Raw genomic sequence first — 17,889 nt, 5'->3', positions numbered from 1 at the left:
ACGCTGCTCCTTCAGCTGCAACTCTATCTCCAACTCACACCACCTCGCGGCTTCCTGTAGATCCAGGAGGGTATCACAACGCTGTGAAGCCACAAACTGCCGTATATCCGTCTTGAGCATACTCAGATAACAAGTCATCTGAGACTGCTCTGACCCAAACTCCAGGAAAACCATAGCCCTCTCAGTGAACATCTGGGTAATCTCCACCACAGACTCCCCATCCTGTCTCAATGTCAAAAACTCCTAAGCAAGTCGCTCCCGTTCCACATGTGGAACGTAGCGAGTGCGAAAAATATCCCAGAACTGCTCCTAAGTAATAGCAGCTCGCTGATCATCAAAATATGAACCTGTCGTCAATCTCCACCAGTCCTTTGCCCCAAGCCTAAGCAGGTTTAGAGCACACCTGACCTTCTGGTCAGCAGGACATGAGTACGTGAAGAAACAACCCTCCACGTCAGACAACCACCGCATAGCTCTGATAGCATCCTGTGTACCATCAAATGCCAGGGGCTTCGTATTATCGAAGTCCCGGTACTGGAAATCCATGTCGGCTCCTCCTCCAACCCCTACTGCAGTTACATCCGAAGTAGCTGCAGCGGCTGCTGTCTCTGCCAGAGCTGCATATCACTCATCAAAATACTCATCCATCGCGGTCTTGATCGATCCAAACATCTCTGGTAGCTGCGCTCGGAAAGCCGCATCAACCTCATCGTGCAGAATCTCTCGGATCCTGGCATCCAGCTCCTCAGTCCATATCTGAACCACGAGCTCAGGCGCCACCGACACCTCTGACCCTCCGTCTCCTGACCCTGACCCTGATCCGGACCCAGCAACAAAATGTCTCGTCACCACCATATTGAAAGGTACACTCAAGACATCAGATAAACAACATAATGTCAGGAGACCAAAACCCACAAACCCACAAACCCTAGGGGTTGTGATTTCGTTGCTACGCGTATGAGTCCTGTGCTTTCAGTAGTACGGGCCCATACTACCTTCCACACCTACCCATATTTGTCTCAAGTATCACCACAATGCCCTAACAATATCATCAGCTTAGAAATGCGCTCAACCCTCACTTCTAGAGGAATGTCAACTATCTCTCATCTAGTCTCAGCACTTCTCATGACACACATACCCATGAAACTTCCATCATCCCCTGCAACACTAGTGCATGCTAGTTGCACATAACGCTGGACCCAATAGACTTTCAAATATCCCTTCCTACCCGAAGGCCGAATCATCATTCTCAGGCTATAAGGTCTTTATTATGCACAGCCGTGATGCATACACTAACATTTACAGTTATGATGTCAATTCCATATACAATAAAACCTAGGCTAATAGGCATCATATAATCAAGCAAATCTACCATGCGATCCCTAGCCTAGCACTGGCATACTGTCCTAACATATCAAAATATCAAATAACTGTATGGTATTCTGGGGTTTACTTACTGGCTCCGACTAATCGTACCCTCTACATCCTCCATCCTTTATTTTGAAAACCATTTTAAAACTTACTTTCCGAAAATCTCCTTGATTTGAGACTGGATTCACACGAGTGTTCCTCCAATTCACTCAAACCAAGGCTCTGTTACCAACTTGTAACATCCATAAATTTTACACCAAATTTAAACTTTTCAATCATAAATAAAAATCAAATAGCATTGTTTACAAAAATGTTTTCAAATCAATATCCATCAGAGTGTCCCAAAATCATATCATAAGGATGAGGAGTGGTACGGTCACGCCTTCGCCTTGCCATGATCTCCTGAAGTACCTGAAACAATAAACTGAAAACTGTAAGCTCGAGGGCTTAGTGCGCTACCCCCAAAATACCAATACCACACTGACAACGCCATATCAATGACAATCAATCAATCAATCAATCAACATGCATACTGGGCCATCGGCCTGACCGGACCGCCCTACTGGGCCTACAGTCTATTTGAATCTATCCCGAGCCTTCAGCATGACTGGTCCGCCACGTGAGCCTGCAGTCTCCCCGGACCGCTCATAGGGTATGTTGGCCTTCAGCACAAAGTAGGACCACCTCAACCCAACCAACAAGCAAATAACCATGTGCGCATAACTATCAAATACTGACATATACAATCATCAAACATATCTATCTCACTGATCATAAATCATAGAATTCTCCCGTAACTAGAGTACCGACCTAGCAGGTCACTAACATACCAATCCTTACGGATCATGTCACAACTAGCATTTTTTGCTAGGAAATTCTACTCTCATGCAATCATTCACCTAGTGTAATAACTTTTACTCTAAAGGAATATCATGCTCCACTCTCATTCAAATATACCTCATATGTTTAAATAAGGGTTGGAAACCCTAGATATCCCGACTCAAGTTCATTATGGACTATGATTCTCTTATTGGACCTAATGGGCCAATAAACCCTTAACTTAATTCTTTTAAGCTAAGAGTCTTAAGTTGGGCCTTATTTGAACTCACATTCATTAAGATATAGTATTTTGGGCTTTAATGGGCCTAGAATGACCCACACCTTTCTCATGGACCTATTGGGCCGAGAACTACCCTAAAAGCTCAATGGGCCGAAAATTTTCTTTATGGGCTTCATAATTTCGAACCAAAGAAAGGATTGGGCCAAACTAACTCACCCTCCTTCCTCCTAGCCCAATTCTCGGCCCATTATCTATAAAAAAAAGGGAGAAATTAGCTAATTAGCTTAATGCATGACACATCATTTTTGTTTGGAGGATAACCAAGTCATTTACACACCATGTAACAATGCATTCACATATATCCATGCAACACCTTATCTCTTCCTTCCCTCTCCCCATAATTCACGGCCATAAGGCTTTTCCCACCCTCATCTCTCATTTCAAACACAAAAATCTCTTGTCTTTACCTCTTATACTCAAGGAAATCCTCTCTTCCTTCCTCATCAAAAATCGTGGATGTGTGTGGGTGTTTCAAGAGTGTTCTTCAAGGTTTCAACCTCTTGGTAAGTGGTTATCATGTATAAACGCCTACTTTCCATCTTAATGTTAAGAATTCGTTCTTACATAGCCTTATTTCATGATCTAACTCCCTAGAACCATCTAAGTTCGAAAATCTCCACAAGGAGTTGCTAGGGCCGAAATCTTCTCTCAAATCTTCATCAAAATCAAATCCAAATCTCAAGGTGAGCTTCATACCCCCTATTTTCTATTTTTATGAGTTTTGTGGGGGGGGGGGGGGGGGGAATACAAGTGAAAGTGTAGATCTATATGTGTTTTGTATGCCTTGTATGATTCCTATGCTTATATGTGTGTTTTTGTGTGTTATAATGTTGGATCTAGCCATTAAACCCCTAAAAACCGAGATACACTTTATGTTAAATGATACTAGCATCAAGTATATGTCTACATACCAAGTGTTCCAAGAAAAATAGCTAAATGGCTTAGTAACATTTTCTTTGGGCTAAAAACTCAATTTTTGGACATAAAATGCTAAAAATATAAAGTTTAAGGGCCCAAATTGAAATATTACGAAATCTGATGGGGGAGATGAGTCAAAACAGTTTCCATAATGTATTTTCTGAAAATATACTTGTTGGAGGATTAAAAACATAAATTTCAAGCTTAATGGGCTAAAAATGACATTTTCGGCCCAATAAGGCCCATTATGCGAAATTTTCTGTTTTGGAGGGCCAAAACTGTGTTTTTCTGTAAAACAGTGGACTATTAGTGTTCCAAGTCCTTTTCAAAGGTTTAAAATGCTTTTTAAATTTAAAAAGGACCAAAGTTGCAAAAATTTTCCAATTTGTGCCAAAATTGTCAAAATTGCGAAAAGGAGGGGTTATAACCGAGAAAACTGCATTTTCAGGGACTTAAACTGTTTTCAATGAAAAATATGCTGAAAAATATTAATTGCAATAATTTTTGGTGTTAAAATGTCAAGAAAAATGATTTAAGGACCAAACCGGAAAGTTATTTAATTAAAGGGTTGAAAAAGTAAATTTTACAAACAATGAGGGGCTGAAATCAGAAAACTACCAAGGCTAATTCAATACACGCAATTTGATCAAATAATGGCACCACGACTATCGACGAAATACAATACACAACAATACCAAAAGTCGTTGTTAAACGAATTGGTTCGGTCTCGAACCAATAAAAATCCGAAACTACTAACCCGGCGATACCTCGATTCATACAAGTAACGTTTGGGAATTCAATATAATGCGAGTGTGCACAGACGTCTACGCACCATCTTTGGGCCCCAAAGTGTAAAATCTTGCTTGTTGGGCCTAGCTAGCCCAATGACCTGATCTTAAGGCCCGAAGACTTCTACCTTACGAGGTGTTGGGTCTTACCCGATCTAACACAGCGTAAAAGGACTTTCAATGGCTTGTATACTATTGGTCCCCAAGGGTCCTTTGGTATTGCTAGTAAAGTCGATATTTCATGCGAGGCGGGTCGGGGACCACTCGTACCTTTTTTTATCCCCAACCGGTTAATGGAGTCATCGGGGCCTTCGTGTCCTCTTTCTCTTCGGATGTGGGACTACACGTAGTCAGGGCGGTCGGATAACGTGATTAGTACGGACGACGCCTACGGGATCGTTAGTATAGTTATAAACTGGTCGTTTGTGTAACGCATGTTTATAGCAATTAATCATGCTCAAAAATAATCCGACGTCGCCTGGAATTGATAACTTCACGCGTTACAATGGTTTCATTTTAACTTTATAGAATTCAAAGAATTAGGAAAACATCGGGTTTTCCTAGGGTTTTTCAATACATACGGATTCGAAATGTATACAAGTTTAATGAACAATTTTTACAAGTACAGAAACAAACAAGCATACCTATGGATCTTCACAAACGTTTTCAAAAGCTTTTCTTTTCAGAAAATATCGGATTTTCTGGTGGTTTTCAAAATGATACAAAACATTGTTTTTCAAATACTGCTTATGAACTCACCAACATTTCGCATGTTGACGTTTTTCAAAATACTTGTATTCTCAGGGAACCAGTGAATCAAAGGAAAATGTACTCAGTGATGGCTTGCAGTTTACTTATTAACGAATCGAACAATTTATTTTTGGGAATGTAATGTCTAAACAATGTATTTCATGTAAACTTTATTGGTTGTACTATATTAATGCATGGTGACGAATGTTGTTACGTTTCATATATATTCAATGTTATGGTATTCAATTGAGTCACGACAGCTCCCGAACGTTTCCGCCGCCTGGTTCGGGGGTGTGACAGATCATAAGAGCATAACACGTACGATTATACCAATCCCGTAACTAGATGCATATTTTCCTTCTCGATTCAATAGTTGTGCTCATGTACTTAATCACGTATGATTATACCTATAATCACATGTGATAAAATACATGAGAACAACTGTTGAATCGACAAAGCAAAAATGAATTATATCCACATAAATCATATGTGATTAGATTCATATAATCACAATTCACAAAGCAAAAATGAATTACCTCCACCACCCACAACCCACCCACCACCCACCAAAACCACCACCCATCGCCACACACCACCACCACCAATCACCACCACCCCACCTCCACCACCCACCACCACCACCACCACCCCACCTACAAAGATTTGTTATTGTGTTTTTGATTCATTAGGTTTTTTCTTGTATATAATCACATGTGATTATATGTATCAAATCATATGTGATTTATATGTTATTAAATACATATAATCACATGTGATTATATGTATTTAATCACATATGATTTACATGGACAATATTTGTTTTCATGTGTTGTTTCAATAGTTGTTCTTGTGTATTTAATCACATGTGATTATATATATTTAATCACATGTGATTATATATATATATATATATATATATATATATATATATATATATATATATATATATTTAATCACATATGATTCGTATAGAAAATATTTATTCTTGCGTCGATTCAATAATTTTTCTAATATATTTAATCACATGTGATTATATATATTTAATCACATATGATTTATGTGGACAAGATTCATTATTTCTTTCTCAATTCAATAGTTGTACTCATGTACGTAAGCACATGTGATTATATGTATCAAATCGCATATGATTTATATTGATAATATTCATGAGTCAATATTTTTTTCTTATGTATTTAATCATATGTGATTGTATGTATTAATCACATATGATTAATGTGGAAAAAGAAAAACTATTTAATCAAAAACGCGAAAATGAATCTTGTGTACATAAATCATATGTGACTAAATGTATAAGAACAACTGTTGAAAAAGAATGTGAAAATGAATATTGTCCATATAAATCATATCTAATTAGATACATATAATCTCATGTAATTAAGCACACAAGAAAAACAACTGAATTGAGAACGCGAAAATAAATATTTTCCACATAAATTCTATGTGATTAGATACAAATAATCACATGTGATTATATGTATTTAATCAGATATGATATATTTGGATACTATTTATCTTTATGTTCTCGATTCAATAGTTGTTCTCGTGTATATAATCATATGTGATTATATGTATCTAATCACATATGATTTATTTAGGAATCATTATTTTTTGTCAACATAAATAATATGTGATTAGATACATAATAATTACATGTGATTATATGTATTTAGTCACATATGATTCCAGTTGACAAAGAATAACTACTGAATCGAAAGTGTGAAAATGAATCGTATCCACATAAATCATATATGATTGGATACATATAATCACATGTGATTATATGTATTTTAATCAGATATGATTTATGTAGACAATATTTATTTTTGCAGTTTCGATTAACAATTGCTTTTGTGTATTTAATCACATGTGATTATATGTATATAATCACATATGATTTGAGGTAGACAGGATTCATTTTTGCCTTCTCGATTCAATAGTTGTGTTCATCTACTTAATCACATATGATTATACATATAATCACATGTGATAAAATACATGAAAACAACTATTGAATTGACAAAGCGAAATGAATTGTGTCTACATAAATCATATGTGATTAGATTCATATAATCACATGTGATTATATGTATACATATGATTATATGTATACATATGATTTATATGTATACATATGATTTATATGGATACAATTCATTTTTGTGTAAATAAATTATATATGATTAGATACTTGTAATCACATATGATTAAATACACGAGAATAACATAAAAATATATATTATCCATATAAATAACATGTGATTAGACATATATAATCACATCGGATTATATGTTTTAATCACATATGATTTATGTGAACAACATGCATTTTCGCGTTGTTGATTCGTTAGTTGTTCTCTTATAATTAATCACACGTGATTATATGTATGATGTATCTAATCAAATATGATTTATATTAACAAGATTCATTTTCACATTTTCTCTTCAACAAATTTTTATATGTTTTTAATCACATGTGATTGAGATTCGTTTTTGTTCATATAAATCATATGTGATTAAATACATATAATCACATGTGATTATATAAAAAAACTATTGAATCGAGAAAGCGAGAATGAATTTTGTCCACATAAATCTTTTGTGATTAGATATGTATAATTACATGTGATTATATGTATTTAATCACATATGATTTATGTGGACAATATTTATTACTCTTTTTCCATTCAATAGTTGGTCTTGTGTATTTAATCACATGTGATTATATGTATATAATCACATATGATTTATATGGACAATATTCATTTCCACGTTTTCGACTCAATATTTAGTCTCATGTATTTAATCACATGTGATTATATGTTTTTAATCACATATGATTTATATAGAAAATAAAATATTTTCACGTTCTTGATTCAATAATTGTTCTCATGTATATAATCACGTATGATTAAATGTATCTAATTACATAGGATTTATATGGACAAAATTTACTTTCGAGTTTTAGATTTAATAATTTTTTCACGTATTTAATCACATGTGATTAGATGTATTTAATCGCATATGATTAATTTGGATAATGATTTGTTTTTATGCTCTTGGTTGAATATTTGTTATCATGTATATAATCACATGTGATTGTATGTATCTAATTACATATGATTTATATAGATAATATTCATTTTTTCCAAATAAAATCATATGTTATTAGAATCATATAATCACATCTGATTAAATGTATTTAATCATGTATGATTAAATTGGAAAAAAAAAACAATTATTGAATCGAGAACGTGAAAATGAATCTGAGCCACATAAATCATATATCATTAGATACCTATAACTACATGTTATTATATGTATCTAATCATATATGATTTACGTGGACAATAATCATTTTCATGTTCTCGATTCAATAGTTGTTATCGTGTATTTAATCACATGTGATTACACATATCTAATGTAACTCGCCTCCTTAATAGGAGAGTTAATGTGACTCACCTCCTTGAACTTGAAAATCAGCTAGCATGAACAAGATGGATCATTTTCTTTCTGAGAACCTACACAATAATTATAACATTATTTATCTTGTGCTTTGGTTTACGACTTTTATAAAACTTATGTATATATTTTCTTATTTTCTATTTGATTGTAGTGAGCTTTTGGGGATCTGTTTTCTTACCTTTCAATGCATTCTTAAATTTCGATAAAATAATATTGGTAAGTTCCCCTTTTTATCTTTTCAGAAATATAAAATCATATTCTAATGATTTTTGGTTGATTTTATATTGAAATTACAAGTTAGTAACTTTAGGCTGTCACTTTCTGGACCACTCAACACTCTTGGAATAAACTGTACCAATCTTCTAAGATATTACATCAGTCCCTATATATGTGGGAAACTATACATCCATATCTAATTATAGGATTTGGAATTTTGGCAATTGGGAGTTCTAATGAATTTATTATAATTTTTTGAAGACAATGCATGAAATCTGTGACAACATGGACCAGCCTGAGAGGATTGCCAATTTTACCCCTCAAGGAGTTGGAGTTTCGAAATGTGATTCAAAGTTTGAAGAAACTAGACAAAGTAAGATTTCCAGAAAACTAAGTCTCACGATTTTTAGATGGTCTTATTGACCTGCACGAATTTTAGAAGTTGGAGGATAGATTTGGGAAAATTGATCATAATAGCTTTTAAATCACTTTTGGTGTTCTATTAAGGACTTAATGGTTAAGCCTTAAGTTTATCACCTTTTATATGATTGTTGGTTACTTATTAGGCTATTAAGATGTGAAATTCAATTTAACCTAAGGGCATTAATGCTTGGCTAAATGAGGGTTCAAAGTTAAGGATTTTCACATAAAATGCTACTTTTTCATTGAGGCATTTCATCAAACACTTGGTGCTCATAAAAAATCTATACAAATATCAACTTTACTAGCCATTGTTATTGTGTGTGTGTAATTATAGAGATAACAGTGACCACCTGCAACGTTGATAAACTCTACAAAGATCAACTTTACTAGCCGAAAAGTTCACAAATCCATTCTGATGTATTATGTGTAGATAATATATTGAGTTATTGATGGGTACCAAGGTCTAAAGTGGAATAAAATGAAAAGGAGAAGACAAAGATTTCATATTCTTGTAAAATACCTAAATCAGATTGCGATTCAGATAGAATGTCTCTTATTATGTGAGATTAACTATCTTCCAACGCTTGTTTTATCTTCCAACGACACCTTCATCTCTGGTGGATTCCTCCACATCTGATTGTTTATTGTCCGACTAAGTTGGGGACTCAAATCTATGTTGCAACCGCAACAAGATGTTTGAAAGCATAAAATAACTGAATTAATGTTTTCTCTTTTGATACAAATATGTTAAGAGATGGAGATCGTGACAGACCTCGAGAACTAAAAATTGACATTCTGATCGAATTGATCCAATCCTCCTTCTCTTTCTCTGAATTTGCAATAAACTGTAGTAGATCTGGTGGAGAGCTCGAACACAATTACTTTTTAAGGACATCTTCAACTCCTTTCACAGTAAGACAGGCGGCCATTAGAATCACACTAGTACTTGACATCGTCATAGTCGTTGGTGTTGGGCGGTTAATTGCCATAGGGTAGCCATCTGAGTTGCCGATGGAGATTACAAATTGTGACTTGTGAGGGCTCGCTTTGGTAATGCTCGTGACCTAATGGAAACTCGTGTTCGCTGCAGGATTGAGTGAGGCGGGAGGAGGCGATGTTGGGGCGGAGGACCGGATCGGAGATAGGTGTCGATCGTTTTTGTGTGAATAAGCGTATCAATTGGAATAGTTATGTTAAATAACATATAAGCCCCATCTAAATTAAAACTTACACGCATTTTTTTTCATCTGATTAAGATTTGTTCTCAAATGTTATCAATCTCAAAAATGTTCTCATTTGAAGATAACTCTCTCTCTCTCTCTCTCTCTCTCTCTATATATATATATATATATATATATATATATATATATATATTAAGGTTTATTTTATCATTTAACGATAAATTTTATATTAAAGTTTCCTACAAATATTATACACTAATAATAGTTGTTTACATATCGTGCAAACGATAATTATTTATGCTCGTAACATGTACGAAGCACGATTATCCGATTCAAGGATTTTATTTATTTGATTAAATGTATAATTATTATTATAATACTCTGAATGTCTAGCCCGAGATTGCGGGCGTCACACTTTCCTTAAGATTTCGTCTTAATATTTCATACTCTCAATTTACAATGAGATTCTTATGAGTACTAACCTTAAAGGTTGGTAACCATTTCTTTTCTCACTTATCCGGTAACTCTACCTATTCTCATACTGTTATAGAATTCATTTCTCCTTCCATATTATTATTTAATCAATAAATTTTTCTTTCTTTACTATAACTTTTATCAACAGTCACCTCATATATGTTCTCAATCACACTAATCCATTCTATACCAATAAGGTGGTTAATTTCTCAAGGTATTTAAAAGACACCTATCAAGTAATGAATAACAATCTATCTTGGACTCAATCACTACATAGTACATATTGAAAAACAATTCAACAATCAAAACATGAATCATTTTACATTGATCCATTAATTAACACTTAACTTCTATAGGGGACTTCGCCTCAATAAAATCTTCTCATTCCGATATAGGATCATATAATACTATCTTACTAATAAGTTAAAAACTCACATGTGTCATCGTGCTATTCCGATCCTACATGTAACATCGTGATTTTTCACCCATTTTTTTTTTATTTCTAAAATATTTATTTAACAGAATACGTTAACGAAAGTTTTATTTAAAGTTTAAAGAAAACATCATCAATGTTACGTTTATTTTCAAAAACATCATTCATCAAATAAAGTTCATAAACCAAATAAAAAACAAGTTCTAAAAAACAGGTGTTATGAAAACTCCACGACATGTCCAAATGATATCAATATTAAGACATAAACTGGAATGTAACTACCCAAATTCCCCATCCTCACTAAGCCGTCAAACTTTGCTACTTGTACCAGTGCAAGGAAACAACAAGCAAAGAAACAGGTGTCAGCAAATGCTAAGTGAGTCAACTATAAGTACAATGTTAGGAAAACACACTTTACATATCATCACATACATCTCATGCATCACATACCACACATGCATCACACACACCATATATATATATATATATATATATATATATATATATATATATATATATATATATCACATACATCACATGTTCTTCACTAGAATATCATTAGGGTCTACCGTCATTATTTATCTTTTAATATTAGATAATTAATAATCATTCCTAGCATTGGGTCCATCATTAACCCGCAAGGAAGATTCCCCACACATGGGTCCATCACTAACTCGTAAGGAAGACTCCCCACACATAGGTCCATCACAACCTGTAAGGTAGACATCTCGAACGTAGGTCCATCACTAACCTAAAGGCAAAACTAGTTCACTACTAAGTGACTTGCCCAACCCTACTCCATTGGGTACATCACTAACCCAAGAGGTAAAAACCATATTCACTACTAACGCGACCTCGACCCAATGCACTAAGTGAGGCGCGACTCTCACTCGCAACATTGATCCCGGTTCGCTGTGTTCGCTACTTTGACGATGCACATACAAGTATGCACATTGTTGTTCTAGAGTGGTACTTGTTATTGTTCCCATCACTAGAACTTCCCACTCAAACATGATATTTGATCCAGTGCTATCACTACGCCAATATCACTCCAGTCCTCGAACACCTTAGTGTCCATGAACCATGTCTTGGGTGGTGGTCTAGAAAAAACACTCGGCGTTTCCATTTGGCTTAAACTCTTTTCCTATAGGTATCTTCTAATCTATAAGTCCCTCACAACTATCCAGATAGGGTATACACACATAAGTTTAGGTTTCTACCCTTTACGCCCCACTAAGTGTATTCCCCTTTTTGATTAATAAATTATTAATTCATCACATAAGGATTACAATACAAACCACCTTAATTAATCATGCTCAATTTCAATTAATAATATTAGATGGCATATTACTTCCATACTTCACATCATGTAAACATGCAATAAGGTATCACAACTTAAGGCATTTTACATCTATATATAATCATGCTCATATCATCACTTCATCATTAAGGCATATTATATCACTATCATGCATTGTCCTAACTAGGGGTGAGCATAGTGCGGTTTAGCCTAAAACCGCAACTCATACCGCTAGGTGCGGTTTTTCTTTGTGTAAAACTGCAAGGTGCGGTTTTATTGTTGTATGGTTTTTGCAGTTTTATTTGCGGTTGTGTTTTGTAATGGTGCGGTTTCGGTTTTAAACGACAAATTACTAAAATGGCCTAAAACTAGCAAAATTCAAATGTCTAAAACAAGTAAATAACCATATTCATTTAGCATCTTAAAAGCCAATAATATCATATACTAATAAGCCATGGCAGTAGGCCAGTAGCCATTTAAATCGCACAAATTGCAACAAGTCAAAGTAGGAAATTACAGGTTTAAACAAGTCAACAACATTAGCCACTAGATTAGCCCAAAATCCATAAACTTGCCAGATTAAAGAAGAACAAATATAAAGTTTTTCCATTTTTCACTTTCCAACTATCAATCAGATAATAGATATCAGTAGCCAAAATCCACAACTTAGCGAAAATCCATCATTTTCCACTAGTGCTTCCTAGAAGAAAAAAGCAATATATATATATATATATATATATATATATATATATATATATATATAGAGAGAGAGAGAGAGAGAGAGAGCTAGGTTCAAATGTGGATTGACATCTATTGTGCGGACGTGTGGACAATGCTATTATGTGAGAATGACAAACAAAATATGTTGTTTGATAATGTGAATACGTTCAATCTTACATAACTATTGAGATTATCATGCATTTTCACCAATTAAATCGTCTATACGGTTATTATAGACTTTTCTATTATTATTCACATTCTGTCAGAATGTTCTCAGAATGTTTATTGAGTCGTATTCTGTAAGAATGAAAATGAGTGAAAAACGATACGTGAGAATAAAAATGAATAAAAATTAGTGAAAATGAATGTAAATGACAATAATTGTGTGAGGTTGAATGTATTAACATTACTAAACAACTTATTATTTTAGTAATTCTCATAGAATAGCATTGTCCACACGTCCGCACAATAGTTGTCCATCCACATTATAACCTAGCTCTCTCTCTCTCTCTCTCTCTCTATATATATATATATATATATATATATATATATATATATATATATATAAAACCTTACCAATTTTTAAAACTGCCATCTTCTCATTAAACTCATCTATGTCTTTATTCTTCATAGAACAACCGAGTTCAAGATCAACCCTTGTACGCCTTATCCAGTCTTGTGTACAAATCAAAGCTTCCGCGGTTTCGACATAAAGTGAACTTCTATACTTGTCGATAACTCTACCACTTGTACTAAACTCCGATTCTGATGCAACCATTGATATCGGCATTGCCAAAACATGTCTAGCTAGTTTGGATAGTATAGGAAATTTGATTGAATTTTCTTTCCACCATCCCAAAATATCAAACGTTGGGTCTTTTTTCCTTTCTATCCGCTAGATAGATATCAACCTCAGTCTTAATGTCTTGACCCCCATCATCAAACTTGTCAAACTTTTGCTCCAAATCAATATCCACCTCACTAATACTTGACTTTTCACCAAAAATCAGATCTTGTGAGTTTGGTATATTCTTATTTTCCGCTTTGCCCTTGTAATGATTAAACAACTCATCAAGAGTCTTATTCACCTTTCCCACTATCTCTTTACTTTTCTCTGAACCCGGACCATGGATCGAATTACTGCAATAACTAATGTATGCAAGCTTGTTGCGTGGATCTAAAACAACCGCAACATACAAGAGATAATTCATATTATCTATGTTGTCCCAATATTTATCATACTTTGTTTTCATCGATAGGTCCATGTTCTTATTTTGTTCATCTTGACTCAAGGTCATCCGAGTGATGGTGGCCTCCATTTTCACAAGTTCATACAAGAGATCTGGATTTTTGATGCTTATCTGCCTAATCTGCTTATATGTGATAATTATCTGCTATATTTATTTGCCAAATCCGATTTTACTAAATATATTATGATAAAACAAAAGCCTAGAAGTTAGGAGATAAGTCTTTGACTTGATTAAATATTTGTTGATTAATATGATTGATTTTTTAAGTGTATAAATAATTAATTTAGATATTAATTGAACTTAATAATTAATGTCAAATATTTTCTGGTTTATTTTTAAATTTAAATTATTGTTTAATTTTTGAAATTTAAATATAAACAAGTATTTTTGAAAAAGTTTTAAAAAATACACCTTATACTATATGTATAATTAAATGTTTAATTATTACTATATGTATAAGACTAAGTCAGTCGAATCGCTAGTAGCCTCATTCACGAAGCTGATTTATAATGGGAGGTATAAAGAAACTGCCTATAAAATGGTAGTTGAATGAGTGTCCACTCTCACTCACCGCTTCCTTGATTGGTGGAGGGTCGTTAGCCGAATGGATTTGATAGGACAATTAATTCTCATTAATAAGTATAATGCAGTCAAAAGTAACTAAACATTTTACTTTAAATCCCAATCTTAGTTACTTTAGGAAAATGTGAATTTGTATGTTAACCCATGAAATTGCACATTATACTTTATAGTAGTTAGTGGAGCGCATGTGGTTAACCGACACACTAATAGTGACTATAAAGAGTGATACTGGACATCTCGAAAATTATCATTGATTAATGGAGCGCATGTGGTTAACCAACACATTAAATGAGATGATAAATGACATCGAGAGTGCCAAGCTAATCTACAAGTTTATTCACATCTTGTTTGTGATCCTCGGTATCCCAATCACAAATGGAAGAGCATAATCCAAGATTAAACATGCCATTTAATAGTTTCAATGAGTCTCAAAAGATCTAGGAATTTCACTTAACTTAATTTCCCCCAAATTCTGTTTTTCGATGGTGGAATTGGTTAATCGTCATCTACCTACCTTTATATAATGTACAATTAGATTACGACATCCCTTTTATAAGATGTGAATTATTTAGTTGGATCCTAGCCTTGATATTTCACTTTTGGGTTGTTATAATAAGGATTGTTCTTATCTGACTAAAACTACCTTTCTTTTACAGATATCTACTCCAAATGATGTTTTTGGTTCCTCCTCCTCCTCTCATAACTTTTCCTTGTTGAACGTCTGCTCCAAGGTGTAATTGGATCACCAACTACAATGACTAGATGCACAACATAAAATTGGCCCTTCATTTAGAGGACAAGGAGTATGTCCTTGAGAGATCAATAGATGAGATCGACGGATAGAATGCCACTCCTGAAGAAATGGCTGCCTACAAAAAGCACTACAATGATGCGACAAAAGTTGCTTGCATCATGGTAGTCACAATGACTCTTGAATTGCAAAGATACTATGAGGATTAATGGTCGAACGAGATAAATAAGGACCTTATGTAGAAGTACCATAAGCGAGCTCGTTAGGAAAAGTATGAGGTGGTAAAGTGCCTCATAGCTAGCAAGATGAAAGAGGGATAACATGTTAGCATCACAAAGAATGCAACAATACGTGGATAGGCCTGTCAAGCTTAATATAAATTTTGATGAAGAGTTGGGAATCGACATAGTGTTGAACTCCTTGCCAAGTTGTTATGATAAGTTCATCTTGACTTATAATTTGAACAACAATGAAACTACTTTATCTCAATTGCACAACCTCCTGCGAACAGCTGAAGCATGAATGAAGGGAAAAAGTGTTGCCTCCACTCATGCTAGTGCTCTCGTTCTGGCTATTGGTAAAGGGAAAGGGGAAAATATGAAAGGTCCTCCGAAGCAAAACTGGAAGGGAAAGTATCAAGTTGGGTCATCAAGAAATATACCCAAAGGAAAATCCAGTTTTGATGCTCCCCATGTCTCTGATACCAAAGAGGCCATTTGCTTCTACTACAACGACAAAGGGCATTGGAAATGAAGCTGCTCAAAGTATCTGCAAGACATCAAAGATGACAAGGTGATTCCGACTTCTACAAGTATATACACTATCTTATCTAAAAACTCATCATATTCTCATTCTTAAGTCCTTGATACAAGATGTGGATTTCATATTTGTTTTGATTTGCAGGGGCTAAGAAGAAGTGGGGAGGTGGAGCATGGTAGAATAAACTTGATCATGGAGAATAGGTGATCTTCACATGTCACCAAGATTGGGGTTTATAGACTAGTGCTTAGTGATGAAGTTAGTTTAGATTTATTGAAATGTTGCTACTCGTCAGAAATGGCACAAAACATTATTTCCTTTCATGCATTGTTTAAACAATGTTTTAGATATTATTTTAGTGATGAGAATGGTTCTATTACTGCTTATAAAAATGGTATTTTTTTATTTTGAAGCTTTACCTTGTGATGGTATGCATGAAATTGTGATGTGTGTAGACAATTTAGGTAATAGTGTATTTAATATTGACTCATCTAATGGTATAGACAAAGCGTGCTTGTGGTATTGTCATCATGGAGACATTAACAAGAAACACGTCGCCCAACTCCAAAAGGATGGAGTGTTGGAATCGTTTGACCTTAGGTTAGATGATGAATGCAATTCTTGTCTTTTTGGTAAGATGACTAAATCACCTTTCACTGGATCTTGTGAAAGAGGTGAGGGATTGTTGGATCTCATACACACGGATGTGTGTGGGCCCTTCAGATCCACCACAAAGGATGCAAACCGATTTTATGTGACTTTTACCGATGATTATAGCAGATATGGATATATCTACTTAATCAAGCATAATTCAGAAACCTTTGAAAAGTTCAAAGAATTCAAACATGAAGTCGAAAATCAATTAGGCAAGAAGATCAAGATGCTCAAATCCGATAGAGGTGGTGAGTATCTTAGTGTCGAGTTCCATGACTCCTCAAGGAATGTGGAATTGTTTCACAATTGGCACCACCTAGGACACCACAACTTAATGGTGTGGCTGAGTGTCACACCCCCGAACCAGACGGCGGAAACGTCCGGGGGCTGTCGTGACTCAATTGTATACCATAACATTGAATATATATGAAGCATAACAACATTCGTCACCATTCATCAATACAGTACAACCAGTAGCGTTTACATGAAATACATTGGTTAAACATTACATTCCCAAAAATTAATTTGTTCAATTCATACAAAAATAAACTGCAACCGTCACTGAATATGATTTCCCTTGATTCACTGGTTCCCTGAGAATACAAGTATTTTGAAAAACGTCAACATATGAAATGTTGGTGAGTTCATAAGTAATGTTTGAAATCCAATGTTTGTATTGATTGAAAACCACCAGAAAATCCGATATTTTCTGAAAT

Source organism: Lactuca serriola, chromosome 8, assembly GCF_051521515.1.
Source record: "Lactuca serriola cultivar US96UC23 chromosome 8, Lser_US96UC23_V15, whole genome shotgun sequence".
NCBI classification, from domain to species: domain Eukaryota; kingdom Viridiplantae; phylum Streptophyta; class Magnoliopsida; order Asterales; family Asteraceae; genus Lactuca; species Lactuca serriola.
Note: the sequence above shows the minus strand (reverse complement) of the source record.